Source organism: Stenella coeruleoalba (genome assembly GCF_951394435.1).
Source record: "Stenella coeruleoalba genome assembly, chromosome: 5".
Lineage (NCBI taxonomy): Eukaryota > Metazoa > Chordata > Mammalia > Artiodactyla > Delphinidae > Stenella > Stenella coeruleoalba.
The window spans coordinates 87,387,989-87,405,215 of NC_137150.1; the positions used below are offsets into that span (position 1 = coordinate 87,387,989).

General features: G+C 37.4%; 1 long non-coding RNA gene across 1 annotated transcript in view; it reads left to right on the forward strand.

The window, feature by feature from the left end:
* The first annotated feature begins 4,915 nt into the window (after nucleotides 1-4,915).
* The window catches only part of LOC307186546, a 141,549-nt gene continuing 129,237 nt past the window's right edge, over nucleotides 4,916-17,227 (forward strand). The window contains exons 1-2 of the long non-coding RNA XR_013828398.1: nucleotides 4,916-5,028; nucleotides 15,801-15,875. This is a non-coding gene — a long non-coding RNA (uncharacterized lncRNA). The remainder of the gene's footprint in view (nucleotides 5,029-15,800; nucleotides 15,876-17,227) is intronic.

Consider the following 17,227-nt stretch of genomic DNA (forward strand, 5'->3'; position numbering starts at 1 on the left):
ATGCTGACCTTCCTGCAGCCTTGAGATTCTGAAGATGTGCTGTGTGTTCACACGGGTTGTCACTGCATGATCTATTGCTTGATAAAGAAAGAGTCTCTATTCTCTGACCCCAATTCCTTCAAGCCTAGAAAAATTCTTCACATTAGATATTTTAAATTGACTTATCAAGTTACCATTAACTTCCCATGTATATTTGGGAAATATTTCTCAATGTATTTTAAAGAAAATACTTAGGTGTTCATGTTTCATTTTCCCATTGAAAACATGTAATTCATTTTGTTACTTTATGCTTTTCATAATTCTCTGATGTTGTCTATCCCTTGAGAAAATTTCTCTTTTTAAGATTCAGCTTCAGTAAGGGATACTATTAATGATTTTTTTAAAAAAATAAAGTCATAGTGTGGCTGAAATCAGAGAAATTTTACAGAAATACATAGATAACTAAAGGAGCATTTTCTATTAGGATTCTAGGTGTCTGATTTTTAGGGGTAAATTTTGAAGTGAATCCTGTGAATACAGGATTCTCCAGAGATTTAGTTTTCTATTTTAACCTTTTCATGGCATTTTATCACTAAACTTAAAGACACAGAAAAAAAGAGAAGAAATTGAATTTAAAGAGAGAATTTAGCTTCATCCTTCTATAATTTTGGACATATGATCATCATTTACTCATTCACTTATTCGTTGATTCACTGACTTATGAACATTTATGGAGCACCTGACTTTCTCAAACAAAACTTCCAATGTAATTGGATAGATATGTTACCTGTCTTGTGGCTTCCACCTGTCGTGGTCCTTGGAATGTGTCACTCATTTCCGCCCTTAAGTTTTTGTTCCTATTATTCTCTTCGGCTGTAAGTCCTTCCTTTTGACTCTCTGCCTATTTAAACTTTATGCATGATCCAAAGAGCGGTTCCAATCCCATCTCCTTAGGAATTCTGCTCTGTCTCACTTAAATACTTATTTAATAATCTTTCCTCTAAACTCCCACAGCACTTCCAGAATGAACCATATAATTTAGTAGTTAATTGTATATAGTCTCATATCATTTATCTATAAAAGATTTGTATTTCTTGTTGCATCTTTACGCTGTACAGTCATAAACACCAAAGATTCCTGTTTTTTAGGATCCTTCAGAGCACTGAGAACACAGTAGATGTCCAATAAATGCATGTTTATCGATTTACTGATTATTTTCATTTGTTTGGGGGGTACAAATCAGTTTAAGGGAAAGGACTTTTTTATCAGACTAACTAGACTGAAATCTCAGCCCTATCATTTACTGGCTGTACTTTGGGTAAATTGCTTCAATAAATTTCCTCATCTGTTAAGTGAGAGTAACAACAGACCCCCTGCACACATCATACAGGTTGCTTGTGAGAATTAAGTGACATAGAACATGTAAAATATATACGTACTAGTGCCAGGAACCTGATAAAAAACTCAATGAATATCAGTTGTATTATTATTAATGCAACTAAATCAATACTCTTCTTTTTCATCTGAAATGTTTTGCTGGAAAGAACATTACTATTCTTTTTCAGAGGTCTAATCCTCTCTTAACATCTGTTTCTCAGAGGACTCAAATTAACACAGCTACCTAATTGGTTGTTTTAAAAAATATTGTTTACTTCTATTCACATATCACATATGTATAGGTTCTTGTGCTTCTGCTTACATCCATGATTTTGATTTAGAACGTTCTGCTATTTATATTTTAATACCTTTGTCAGCCATTTTGTAATAAGAGACCTCAGTCAGATTCCCCTTTGTGGAACTGAAGAATCCATAATTAAAATTAATAAAAAAAAATTAAATTAATAGACTGAAGACCCATAAAAAAGTAATACTTTTTTCTTTCTCATGGGAAATAAATGGATTAAGAAATATTAAAGCACTCCAAGGTTTTTTGTCCCTTCCCTTGTCACTCAGCAAGAGAACAGGATGTGTGTTGCTTGCAAAACTCCCACGAGAAGACTCTCATTGTCCAGAAATTCTGCTTACTTATAGCTTAACATTTCTACCAGAGAATAGAGAGGAGCTGTCCTGCAGTGTCTTAACTGAGGTTAGGAAGTTGTGTTTGGATATCACATGGAACTCACGTCACATGAGGTGAGAGTTGTGGCTGGATATTACCCAAGGTTCATGACTTCCGTCATTGAGAGGTAAAAAAAGAGGGCAGGTGACCTCCTCTCTTTGAAGCACCTGCTCTTCATGCATAGGAGCTTGTCTGTGGGTGCACCATTTTGTCCAAACAAGCTTATCAACTTAGGGATCTTGGACCTACAATGTTTGAAGTAAAGCTCATCACCTTCAGTTGAGGGCTGGAAACAATGCAAGTGTTATTTAAATGGAATGTCTTGGGCAGGAAACCAATGAATAAAAAAAAATCCTTTGGTCTTTGTCCCTGGGTAGCTTAAAACTTTTATTTGGTGACATTAAAAAATCACAGCAAATGCCCAGCCCAGACAGGGGAGTTGCTGTTCACTTTAGCAATGTTCTATGACACTTTGATCTATTTCATTTTTTCAGCAGAATGAGGCTCTCAGCTCAATCAGCAACCTTGTAACTACTGCTCTTGAATACAAACACAACCTGTTAGAAAATTAGGATTTGGAGGAAGAGTATGTGGTTGTATCTGCATAAATAATATCACTATGCTGCTTTAGAAATTGGAAGAGTAGGTAGAGTTCTCTCAAATGGTTTTGGTAAGTTTGTTTACTGTGTCCTTTTTGAAGCATCAGCTTTACTCATCCAGGAACCATCCACAGAAGAGGCAGGTTGAGATTGAATAATGTATCTGTTTTGACAATTCTATGAAAAATGTGTAATCCAAATTCTTTGATGATGTGACAATTGAGAAGTCTAGGTAGGGAATATGTTTGCTTTCTTAAAATTTTGGTTGCCAATAACTAATAATAATAATGTACCTTAAACCTTCCTTTAAGTGATGAGCTGTGTACTTCTTAATGTGAAGCGTGAATGAGATGAAGTAATAAGAGTAAAATAAAACACTATTTGTACAATCGTTTTTTTTTTTTGGCTGCTTTGGGTCTTCGTTGCTGTGTGCAGGCTTTCTCTAGTTGCTGCGAGCAGGGGCTACTCTTCATCGCGGTGCATGGGCTTCTCATTGCCGTGGCTTCTCTTGTTGATGAACTTGGGCTCTAGGTGCACGGGCTTCAGTAGTTGTGGCTTGCAGGCTCTAGAGCGCAGGCTCAGTAGCTGTGGTGCATGGGCTTAGTTGCTCCATGGCACGTGGGATCTTCCTGGACCAGGGCTTGAACCCGTGTCCCCTGCCTTGGCAGCCAGATTCTTAACCACTGCGCCACGAGGGGAGTCCAATTCTCACAGTCTTAATTGATTCTCTGTGCGTGTGTGTGTGCAAGGTGCAAAATGCCTATATTGTGGTCTGTGTTGCTTATCTCTTCCTCAAGGTTTCTTTGCGAATGACAGAATGATGCTTAAAGAACTGAATTCTCTAAATTTCAATAGGTTGTTCAAAAACAGCTGCAACACCAAGAAGAGAATGTATACACTTAACTTTGAGAGAATTGCAGATTTACTTTTCCATACAATGTTTTCCATGAAGGTGCTCAATAAATATTTGTCAACTGCTCAATTTGCCCAACATTAAAAAAACAAATTGTGAAGGCATGAAACAACTCTTAACCATTCCTGTGCTCACATCTATCTTTTCATTTTACAATTCTTTCCTTTTGCAATACTAAAATCTCTGACATTTGCACATGTTTTCCTGTGAATTTTTGCAGATAGCACAGCGATGTTACTGTAGAATATTAGAGAAGGAAGGGAGATCTTAGAGTATCTAGTTTTCACGTATGGCTTCTATCTGCCGGCATTAATATCCCCCAGGAAACTTGCTGGAGATGCAAGTTCACAGGCCCTACCCCAGACCCACAAAATCAGAGACTTTCAAAGGTGAACGCAACAACTGATGTTTTAACAAGTCCTCTGGATGACTCTGAGGCACACTGAAGTTTGAGAACCACTGATCATATCCAATCCTTTCATTTTACAAAAACAAAATGGTGACTGAGACTACCTCAGCCCTTTTATTCTGTGCTCTCTCCAGGCTTTCATATCACATACAGCTTCAAGTACTATCTATATGCTGCTGACTTCCAAACTGGAATGTCTAGACTTTTTTCCTAAGACACATATCCAACCGGTTGCTTGACACCTGTACTTGAGTGTCACAGGTACCTCAAATTTACAGGCACAAGCATTTTATCTTCTCCAGTGTTACATATCTCAGCAAATGTGCATGCTTTTGCCCAGCTGTTCAAACTAGAGACCTGGGAATCTTCTTTCATACCTTTCCCTCACCCTCCTTTATTCAATTCATCAAAATGTCAGTTCTACTTCTGAAATAGCTCAAAATAATTCCTTCTCCATCTCTACGGCTACAAGCCCAGTGCAAGCCATCATCATGATCTCTTATCTCCTTCATCCCTTGTTCCTCTTTTGACCATTCCGGTGATTTCTAAAGAGAGGAGAAAAAGCAATCTTTAAAAATTGGTCATGTCAGTTCTGTTTAATAGCTTTACATTGTACTTAGGATAAAATCCCAAATCCTTCAGCTCGCTTGCAGAGAGACCCAGATCCAATGTCTCTGCCTAATGCATCTCCCAGTGCATTCCTTTTAATTCCTAAACATGGCAGGCTCTTTCCAGTGCTTTGACAAATATCATTCTTTGTGCCTTGAAAACTTTCCCGTGTACTCTCTACTCAGCCTCTTCCTACCATCTGACATCAGCTGAAATGTGTGGTCTCAATGCCGGCTGCAAATTACATTCACTTGGGTGAGATTTTTTTTTTTTTTTGCGCTACGCGGCCTCTCACCGTTGTAGCCTCTCCCACTCCGGACGCGCAGGCTCAGCGGCCATGACTCACGGGCCCAGCCGCTCCGCGGCATGTGGGAATATTCCCGGACCGGGGCACGAGCCCGCGTCCCCCGCATCGGCAGGCGGACTCCCAGCCACTGCGCCACCAGGGAAGCCCACTTGGGTGAGATTTTAATAAATAATACTACCTGGACCTCAATCTCAGATTCAGTTCCTTTGATCTGGTATGGGGTCAAGCACTCATTGATTTTAAAGCTCCTCCAGGTGATTTTAATGTGCAAACTTTAGAACTACTGGCTTAAATGTTATTTTCTCAAAGAAGCCTTCTCTGACTCACTTCCTGTTAGAATTCCTAATTGACTATACTTTTTGTTTATAGTATTTATTGCACATTATAAGATTGTATTTAATATTTGTCAGCCATGCTCAATTGTAAGCTTCAGGAGAGCAGAGGCCCTGTCTCTTTCCTTCGCCTGTATTTCCAGCACTAAAGAGTGTCTAGCTTAAGGTTGGTGGTCCGTAAATTACTGGTGAATAAGTTACTAAATTAATTTATAAGGTTTTAAAACTAGTTTATGGTAGAACCCCATCTAAAGCCAAGCTTCTATGACATTTCTGCTTGTATAATCTTAGAATGCAGAGGATCCAATGGTTTTTTAAATCTTACATGCCCAAACTGGGACAGTTCTAATTTAGCAGCAGCCTCCTCTGGTGGAAGATGACGTGGGCTGTTAGTTCCACTCTTTTTAATAGCAACCCCACACCACATGGCTACATTCTGCTTCATTTCTGAACCCTAAATTCCATATTGGTCCTAATGTCTCCTGAGCATATCCTGGACTCTCCTAATAAAAGATGTACTATTGGATTTTTATGAGACTTAGATATACTTTGACACAAACTTCAGTTCAAATTTTGTGATACAGAGAGCTATCAGGAAATAGTAGCTCTTTGGTAAAGAGGTGGTATTAGAAGATTTAGCTAGTTCATGTTCACATATGTACTATTTTCCTCTTTAATGTGCCACCTTATATTCTATTGTATTTCATTGATACATAGCTACAAGCAAAGAGAAAAAGAACATTCAACCGGTCAGACAATACTCCTTTGGAAAGGTCAAATTCATACTTCTGAATAATAACCCGCTTTCCCCCAAAATAACATACCCAGTAGGCAATAGTGGTTTGGCAAATAGCACTAATTATGGATACTGATTACTGTTCAAGGACTCATGGTGCTTCTTCTTTTCATCGTTTCTTTTTTTTTAAACATCATTATTGGAGTATAATTGCTTTATAATGTGGTGTTAGTTTCTGGTATATAACAAAGTCAATCAGCTATATGCATACGTATATCCCCATATCCCCTCCCTCTTGTGTCTCCCTCCCACTCTCCCTATCCCACCCCTCTAGGTGGTCACAAAGCACAGATCTGATCTCCTAGTGCTATGCAGCTGCTTCCCACTAGCTATCTATTTTACATTTGGTAGTGTATATATGTTAATGCTACTCTCTAACTTTGTCCCATGTTATCCTTCACCCTCCCTTTGTCCTCAAGTCCACTCTCTACGTCTGCCTCTTTATTCCTGTCCTGCCCATAGGTTCCTCAGAAGCTTTTTTTTTTTTTTTTTTTAGATTCCATATATATGTGTTAGCATACGGTATTTGTTTTACTCTTTCTGACTTAACTTCACTCTGTATGACAGACTATTAGGTCCATCCATCTCACTACAAATAACTCAATTTTGGTTCTTTTTATGACTGAGTAATATTCCATTGTATATATCGGCCACAACTTCTTTATCCATTCATCTGTCGATGGACACTTAGGTTGCTTCCATGTCCTGGCTATTGTAAATAGTGCTGCAATGAACACTGTGGTACATGACTCTTTTTGAATTATGGTTTTCTCAGGGTATATGCCCAGTAGTGGGATTGCTGGGTCATATGGTAGTTCTATTTTTAGTTTTTCAAGGAACCTCCATACTGTTCTCCATAGTGGCTGTATCAATTTACATTCCAACCAACAGTGCAAGAGTATTCCCTTTTCTCCACACCCTCTCCAGCGTTTTTTCTTTGTAGATTTTTTGATGATGGCCTTTCTGACTGCTGTGAGGTGATCCCTCATTGTAGTTTTGATTTGCATTTCTCTAATGATTAGTGATGTTGAGCATCCTTTCATGTGTTTGTTGGAAATTGGTATGTCTTCTTTGGAGAAATGTCTATTTAGGTCTTCTGCCCATTTTTGGACTGGGTTTTTTGATATTGAGCTGCATGAGCTGCTTGTATATTTTGGAGATTAATCCTTTGTCAGTTGCTTTGTTTGCACATATTTTCTCCCATTCTGAGGGTTGTCTCTTTGTCTTGTTTCTGGTTTCCTTTGCTGTGCAAAAACCTTGAACTTTCATTAGGTCCCATTTGTTTACGTTTGTTTTTATTTCCATTTCTCTAGGAGGTGGATCAAAAGGATCGTGCTGTGATTTATGTCATAGAGTGTTCTGCCTATGTTTTCCTCTAAGAGTTTTATAGTGTCTGACCTTACATTTAGGTCTTTAATCCATTTTGAGTTTTTTTTTGTGTATGGTGTTAGGAAGTGTTCTAATTTCATTCTTTTACATGTAGCTGTCCAGTTTTCCAGGCACCACTTATTGAAGAGGCTGCCTTTTCTCCATTGTATACTCTTGCCTCCTTTATCAAAGATAAGGTGACCATATGTGCATGGGTTTATCTCTGGGCTTTCTATCCTATTCCACTGATCTATATTTCTCTTCCTGTGCCAGTACCATACTGTCTTGATTACTACAGCTTTGTAGTATAGTCTGAAGCCAGGGAGCCTGATTCCACCAGCTCTGTTTTTCTTTCTCAAGATTGCTTTGGCTCTTCGGGGTGTTTTGTGTTTCCATAGAAATTTTGAAATTTTTTGTTCTAGGTCTGTGAAAAATGCCATTGGTAGTTTGATAGGGATTACATTGGACCTGTAGATTGCTTTGGATAGTAAGGTCATTTTCACAATGTTGATTCTTCCAATCCAAGAACATGGTGTAATCTCTCCATCTGTTTGTATCATCTTTAATTTATTTCATCAGTGTCTTATAGCTTTCTTCACACACGTCTTTTGTCTCCTTAGGTAAGTTTATTCCTAGGTATTTTATTCTTTGTGTTGCAGTGGTAAATGGGAGTGGTTCCTTAATTTCTCTTTCATATTTTTCATCATTAGTGTATAGGAATGCAAGAGATTTCTGTACATTAATTTTGTATCCTTCTAGTCTACCAAATTCATTGATTAGCTCTAGTAGTTTTGTGGTAGCATCTTTAGGATTCTCTATGTATAGTATCATGTCATCTGCAAACAGTGACAGTTTTGCATCTTCTTTTCTGATTTGGACTCCTTTTATTTCTTTTACATCTCTTATCAATGTGGCTAAAAATTCCAAAACTGTGTTGAATAATAGTGGTGGGAGTGGGTAACCTTGTCTTATTCCTGATCTTAGAGGAAGTGGTTTCATTTTTTCACCATTGAGGACGATGCTGGCTGTGGGTTTGTCATATATTGCCTTTATTATGTTGAGGTAGTTTCCTTCTATGCCTACTTTCTGGAGAGTTTTATCATAAATGGGTGTTGAATTTTGTCGAAAACTTTTTCTGTATCTATTGAGATGATCATATGATTTTCCTCCTTCAGTTTGTCAATATGATGTATCACGTTGATTGCTTTGCATATATTGAAGAATCCTTGCATTCCTGGGCTAAACCCCACTTGATCATGGTGTATGATCCTTTTAATGTGCTGTTGGATTCTGTATGCTAGTATTTTGTGGAGGGTTTTTGCATCTATGTTCATCAGTGATATTGACCTGTAGTTTTCTTTCTTTGTGACATCTTTGTCTGGGTTTGGTATCAGGGTGACGATGGCCTCGTAGAATGAGTTTGGGAGTGTTCCTCCCTCGGCTATATTTTGGAAGAGTTTGAGAAGAATAGGTGTTAGCTCTTCTCTAAATGTTTGATAGAATTTGCCTGTGAAGCCATTAGGTCATGGGCTTTTGTTTGTTGGAAGATTTTTAGTCACAGCTTCAATTTCAGTGCTTGTGATTGGTCTGTTTATATTTCTTCCTGGTTCAGTCTCGGAAGGTTGTGTTTTTGTAAGAATTTGTCCATTTCTTCCAGGTTATCCATTTTATTGGCATATAGTTGCTTGTAGTAATCTCTCATGATCCTTTGTATTTCTGCAGTGTCAGTTGTTACTTCACCTTTTTATTTCTAATTCTGTTGATTTGAGTCTTCTCCCTATTTTTCTTGATGAGTCCACCTAATGGTTTATCAATTTTGTTTTTCTTCTCAAAAATCCAGCTTTTAGTTTTACTGATCTTTGCTATTGTTTTCTTCATTTCTTTTTCATTTATTTCTGATCTGATCTTTATGATTTCTTTCCTTCTGCTAACTTTGGGGGGTTTTTTGTTCTTTTTTCCCTAATTTTTGTTCTTTTTTCTCTAATTGCTTTAAGTATAAGGTTAGGTTGTTTATTTGAGATTTTTCTGTTTCTTGAGGTAGGATTGTACTGCTATAAACTTCCCTCTTAGAACTACTTTTGCTGCATCTCATAGGTTTTGGGTTGTTGTGTTTTCATTGTCATTTGTTTCTAGGTAGTTTTTATTTCATCTTTGGTTTCTTCAGTGATCTCTTGTTTATTTAGTAGCATATTGTTTAGCCTCCATGTGTTTGTATTTTTTACAGTTTTTTTCCTGTAATTGATATCTAGTCTCATAGCGTTGTGGTCAGAAAAGATACTTGATACAATTTCAATTTTCTTAAATTTACCAAGGCTTGATTTGTGACCCAAGATATGGTCTATCCTGGAGAATGTTCCATGAGCACTTGAGAAGAAAGGGTATTCTGTTGTTTTTAGATGGAACATCCTATAAATATCAATTAAGTCCATCTTGTTTAATGTGTAATTTAAAGCTTGTGTTTCCTTATTTATTTTCATTTTGGATGATCTGTCCACTGGTGAAAGTGGAGTGTTAGAGTCCCCTACTATGATTGTGTTACTGTTGATTTACCCTTTTATGGCTGTTAGCATTTGCCTTATGTATTGAGGTGCTCCTATGTTGGGTGCATAAATATTTACAATTGTTATATCTTCTTCTTGGATTGATCCCTAGATCATTATGTAGTGTCCCTCTTAGTCTCTTGTAATAGTCTTTATTTTAAAGTCTGTTTTGTCTGATATGAGAATTGCTACTTCAGCTTTCTTTTGATTTTCATTTGCATGGAATATCTTTTTCTATCCCCTCACTTTCAGTTGGTATGTGTCCCTAAGTCTGAAGTAGGTCCCTTGTAGATAGCATATATATGGGTCTTGTTTTTGTATCCATTCAGCCAGTCTATGTCCTTTGGTTGGAGTATTTAATCCATATACATTTAAGGTAGTTATCGATACGTATGTTCATGTCTCTGAGACTGTCCTCAATTCTTTTCAATATTTTTTGTTTATTCTGCTCTGCAGCAGTTATTTCTACTATTTTATCTTCCAGGTCACTTACCCGTTTGTCTGCTTCAGTTATTCTGTTATTGATTCCTTCTAGAGTATTTTTTTTTTTTTTTTTTTTTTTGCGGTACACAGACCTCTCACTGCTGCGGCCTCCCCCGCCGTGGAGCACAGTCTCCTGACGCGCAGAGTATTTTTAATTTCAGTTATCGTGTTGTTCATCACTGTTTGTTTGCTCTTTAGTTCTTCTAGATTGTTGTTAAATGTTTCTTGTATTCTCTCCATTCTGTTTCCAAGATTTTGGATCATCTTTACTATCATTACTCTGAATTCTTTTTCAGGTAGGATGCCTATTTTGTCTTCATTTATTTGGTCTTGTAGGTTTTTACCTTGCTCCTTCGTCTGTAACATATTTTTCTGTTGTTTCTTTTTTGATTTGTGGGGCTGTCTTCCTGTCTTACTGGTTGTTTGGCTTAGGTGTCCAGCACTGGAGTTTGCAGGCAGTTGGATAGAGCTGGGTCTGGGTCTTGGTGCTGAGATGAGGACCTCCAGGAGGCCTCACTCCAATTAATATTCCCTGGCGCCTGAGGTTCTGTGTTATTCCAGTGGTTTGGACTTGGAGCTCCCACCACAGGAGCTCAGACCTGACCTCTGGCCTGGGAACCAGGATCCCACAAGCCGGTCACTGAGGGGGGTTTCCCATCCCCTTAGGTGTCTGTGGTCCCCCACCAGTGCCTGGTAGGTGCCCTAGTTTTGCAGAGATGTGAAATCTGTGTCCTCCTAGTCTGCCATCTTGACTCTGCCCCTCCATGGTACTTCTTTTTTACTGAGAAAGGAATCTAAAGTCAGTGACAAGCCCTGGAATATATTGTCAGCTTCTGTTGTGAAGACATTCCTACATAACATTATTTACTCATCTATCTGGGTTGTTCTTAAATCAGATTACAAAAATTTCTGGGACAGTCCTGATTTTAAACACTGTACCTTACTAGTGTCTTAAAACAGCAAAATGCCACAGGAATTCCCAAAATTTGGCAATAACAGTGGAATGACTCAAGGCAGAGGTTGAAGAGAAATGGAAAGTTCACAGAAACATATGCAGGAGATTTTATGTGCTTTACTAATCTTCCTCTCTTCGAAGACATCCTAATGTTAATGCCAGGGCAGTTGCTGTGTCTGCCTGAGCAAGGCAAAGCTGAGTCACTGATTCAAGATGATAAGGATGACAAATATTTCCAAGTGTAATTGAAGACAGTTACTTGCCTACATTGCTAGCATTCTTTGAAATGTGTTCAAAAGAAATTATATTTCATATTTATGTCAAAATGAATTTAAAAGTCAAGAAAATGTATACTTTTCCAGCAACTGGGTAAAAGGAATATCCAGTTAAAATAATAACCAGTAATCACAAGTGATATTGTGCACATTGTAGAAATGAGATATATACTGCTAGCATTGGGAATTTGATACGCCTTCATATACTCAGACAGACAAAGAAAAATTGATTTATTTTAGGCTCTATTAACTTACAAGTAGAAAAAGGGAGACTTTTATTTTGTAAATTCAAGGAGGGTTTTCTCACTTTTAAGGAAATAATCTTTTAAATAAACACGTTCTAAAATTATATTTTAGTGAGAGTTTGTGAGCAGAATAAGGTGAGTAGAAAGACTCTACAGAGCAGAGTTGGCTAAGAGGATATGAAGATGTTTGGCATAAGAATATTAGGATTTGAAGCACATACAAAGACATTATGTGGGTTCATTGTCTCATTGTTATGTACAGATGCTATGAAAGAAAGGTTGTTTTCCTTAAAAAATAACTTTTGGACATCAGAAACAAAAGAGCTGCCAATTTTTTTAGGAGAAAAAACAATATATAAATTTTTAAACACCAGACTAAAATTTTTACTAAATCTAATAAGATATTATCCATTTTACTAATAGTGAAATAACTAAAGTGGCAACCTAAATTTAAGTGATTATTTTATTGAGTTTTGTGTTGCATTTCATATAATTTTATTTTTTTAGGAAAAAGTATTTAGTCATGTGATTGATACAATTTTATCATATGATCTTCAATATTAATTTAGATATGGAAAATATTTTTTAACAATGTGTCTCAAATTTTGTCATGAAACAAAACATATAGATAATAAGTAACATGTGATAACTTTCTATTTTTACTCTCATTCTGGATTTCAGTAACTGAATTTCTTCACTTTGGAAGTGAGTCTTCTAACTGAGAGAACTTGTTTATCAGTTTTAGAAAATGGCTGTAGGGTTGAGATGTTCAGGACTTGGTGTCTAGAGGTACTTCCTAAGGACAAAGTATTGTGTTAAGTGTTGAGGCCTCCAGAAATGTCCAGAAAATTTTTCCTTCTGTGGAGAGGAATCTCATCTAATGATGAAGGCAGTCATGAACACAATTAACCACATAATTAAGTCAATTAGTTACTAATGACTTAACAACAATTAAGTCATTAGTTACTAATGTTGAGCAATAAATAAAGAACTTTGGAGACAAATACACAAATAAGACTAATTCTGACTGAGTCCCTGGCATCTGACTAAAAAAATAATCTTTCTATTCCCATGTTGTCTAGTACTATGTCTTGCCCATAGCAGGTGTTCCGTTATTGGGCTAATGTTAAGTCAGTGCATGTACTTGAGCCATCTTGCTGTGGGGCTGTGGTGGAGAAGGCCACTGGACTGTTTTCGAGAAAGGGGCCTACTAGTTTTAGTTTCACTCAGCTGACTGAATCTTAAAACAGCAAATTAAGCTTAAACATTCCCTTTAAGTTCAAATATTTTAAAAGAAGTTTTTACCTAATATTTTTCATCAACAGAGTAGGTGGATCTTGAAATGACATTATCTGGGAGGAGCTGGGAAAACCATGTGCCTCAAAATATATTCCTCTTTACTTACTTAAAATTCTTTGACTGAAGGTTAATTTCTTTGCTAAAATCTCAACTCCTTTTGAATACAAATGTCCCTGAAGAGGGTCACACATCATTCTGTTATAACATCTGAATGTGAGTCAATTGGCTCCTTTTCAGACCACAGTTTTGTTAGTATAAAGTCAGTAAGACATGTCCAGGGAAGCTGCAAACTTTCACGGAAGGTAAGGGCACCTGGGCCAGTGTGAGACATTGAGAGGCAGACTCAGAAGAGGGGAGCAGGGTTTTGGAAGAGGAAAGAGGAGGCAGGTTTGCCAAACTTCACTAGGACTTGTTCTAACTGTGAGGTTTTGCACATGTTATGATTGTTTGATAAACCTAATCACTGCATTCTACAAACCTAAATCCTTCCAATTACTTTAACTTAAATTGAATTTAACTTAATTGAAAGAGAAATTACTGAAATTGAAATCAATTGGACATTCTGCAGGTTTGGAGGAAGGTTAGGATCCTTTGTGAAGGTTGGACTCTGAAGCTGCCGGTTAATGACAAGTGCCGGGTCAAGCATTCATAGTCACACTGGGGGGGGGTCACATTATATAGAATAAGGTGATGCCCGAAAAGAACAAAGGTATAAACTACTTAAAATAGCCCACTCTTCCTATTTTTATCCCTTCTTTTTACGAATGGTAAGTCATACTATATTTGATACTGAGGATAAATAACAAAATTTATGTAACTAGTTAGCATTTATTAAACACCTACCTGTGTGAGGCTTGGTGGCAATACCTGTCATGCAGTGTCCTATTTGCACCTCACCAATGAGGCTCAAATCAAGTGACCTAGACTCACACAAAGAGTTAACATAAAACAGAAGCAGAATTTCAAAGCAGGACCAAGTCTGATTCAGACCTTTTAACCACTCTGCAATATCACCTTCAGAAAGGATTGGAAAGAAAGACAACTGTGACCCCGACTCTGCCTCAAACTCACTCCATCTTTGTGTTGGGCACTTACTCTCTGACAACCACGTGAATCCAGGAGGCTGTATTACGTCAGCCCAACTGCTCTTCAAGCTCAAGCATTCCATGCTTCTCTGTACCTTGGGGTCTGTTAGAGGTGGTAATGGGGTGGGCATTATCTCTGAGGGAACTTTATCTCTTACTTCATGATAAGCACATTTGGCAAATGAGAAGAATGAGCCATTTGCTCTCTTGCCCATGCAGAGCTCAATGTTCATGACCTGCGGGCCTCCCAGAGCCTGCTTTCTCTGCAGAGCCCCTGGGCTGTGAGTCACAGGGCATGCCATTGCCGTATATGGATGGATCATTGCGCTGCACGAGTTAACTGGGATTACCAACGACCATAATGTTGGTGTTTTGATCCTCAGCCACTCGGCTTTGAAGCTGAAGGGCAGGGCACAGGAATACTTGCGTGTCTTAATTTGGTAATAATAGCATGCTTTTCTGATGACAAGGAATGCTGTGAATATCCTAGTTTATACTAGGCATACTGTTGATATTTGATACGACATTAAGTTAAACTGTGGCTTGTCCATTTGTCTAAATTTTGTCACTTAAACTCCAAACACTTGTTATGAATAGACTTGGGGTGTGGTGGAAAAGTAATTAGGAATTGGACCTTCTACTTTTCTATCTCAAATCATACTTTTGTAGCCTTCTTAGATATTTTCAGGTGATTTTGCTTATCTTTGTTTACCCGTAGTTGTTAGATGAAAATAAATATTCATTTGACGTTGCTTTGTTTTGAAGTTACCATAGTCATAGGCTGATATCACTGCATGGATTTTTAGACCCATAGAATATTGCTGCTCAAAGCAATCTCAGGGATCATTTAGCCTAATTCTTTTATCAGGACATTTCTCCCTATCCCTAGGAAAAAAGTGTATAGATTTTAGCAGCAGAATTGCATTCAAATTCTTGCCTTGCCACTTAGTAGCAACCATGGGCAAGTCATTGGACCTCTCTTAGCCTAAGTATCCTCACCTGCAAAATCAATTATACCTATCTTTACAGATCTGTGCAAAGTACAAACCTATTATGTAGCTTAGCTTCAGAATATTAGCTCAATAGTTGTGTTTTCTGCCTTCTATTTTAACTCTACAATAATATGCTTTATTTTAATTTAATTTTAAATTAAACTAATTATATCATGAGACAATTAAATAGTTTTATATATATAGTACTTTCTTCTTTCCTTTATTCTGAGGATGTAAGAGTAATCATAAGATCAGATATGGGGGGTCTATCTAGATGGAAAAAGAAACTTGTGGGAGAATAAAAGAGGATATGCCTTATTTTAAATTTCCAGAGAGTAGAAATAGGGATAGTAAAGTAAAGGAGGGAGAATGAGTTTCTGAAAAATTCCTGGGGTGGAAATAGGTATGAATTTATATATAGACTGGAAGTATAATTTAAATAATACTATGAAGGGTAAAGATGTAAGATAAAATTCATGACAATAAAAAATGAAATCCTTTGATATGAATAGTATAAGCCTCCTAAAACTTTTTCATATTCTAAAAACCATGTAGGAAACAGAGGATGAAAGCCTGAACTGAACTTAAAACAGATTCATCAAACCCATTGTCTAGAATTAATCGAAGAGGGTAAGTGGCAAATTTTTTCCCTTCCTGTGTCATTTTCTGGAATAAAGACATAAATTGTCAGATTTAGAAACATGACTAAAACATGTTAAAGTATTAATTAATATTTCTACTTAAGGCACTATTAATCCATTATGCATTCATTCATGTATGCATGCATTACTGTATTCAACAAATATTTTTGAACATCTATTGGACAGTCTTCTGTGTGCTGGGAGATAGAAGTAAATAAAAACTGAAAATAACCCTGGTCCTTATGTGTTAACAACCTGGTAGGGAGAGAAAGGCAATCATTATACACATACACACACAGATATAAAATTATGAGGATGAATGATAAGTGCCACATAGAAAGGGAAACCTAAAGCAGGGGAGAGAGATAGGGAGAAACACCAAAGTAGAGGGCTACAGTTTTAAGCTGTTAGGTCAGGGAAGTCCCGTGGTTGAGTGCACCTTGCATTCTTGAAGGCAAGCTTGGAGGCCGCTGTGGCTAGGATAGAGCTGGTAGTGAGGGATTAAGTAGTCATGGGAGATGAGGTCAAATAGGCAATAGGAACCACATAATGCAGGCCTGGTAGGGCATTGTAAGGATTTTGGCTTTTACACAGAATATAGCAATCAATTTATAATATTTTTAAGAATGGCAGCAAAGAAAATTAATCCGCCTAGTTGTCCCAGAAAACCCTCAGACCTGTTAACTTCATCTTTTTCTCCTTGTCTGCTTGCCTGATCCAACCACCTACCAAGGGCTGAGCTTCCCTTCTCTATCAGCCCTGACACTATCTTAGTCCCGGCCCTCATCTTCTGTCATCTGGACTCCAGCATTAACCTCTTAACTCCTTTCTCTGCCTCTGTATCTCTGTTATCTTGAATCCATCTTTCTTACTGCCAACTGATGTCTTTCAGAAACACTGATCTGTTTGTGTTGTGCTGCTGATATATCCTTTGAAGTTTGCACTTTTCTAAAGTCTGGCCCTTTACCAGACTCTCGGCAATCTAGCTTAGATGCACATTTCTAGTCTCAACTCTGGTGCTCCTCAGTGTGTACCATGCTCCTGAAGTCTGTTCTGAGCTTTCACACGTGGGGCTTGTACATGCACATTCCTCTTCCTAGAATGCTTTTATGTTTTAAGTCTATCATACTCTTATTCAACCTTGAGGCTCAATAACAATTCACCTTCTTTAGGAGCAGTTCCAAGCTTTTTCAGGTAGAACCAATGTATCTTTCTTCTGGTGCTCATTAAACTGTTCTTATGCTTTGTCATAGCATGTCTTACTCTTTAATTCCTTTTTACATATATTTCTTTCTGCCAGATAATAAGCTCCTGAAGCATAAAGACTATGTCTTATTCCCT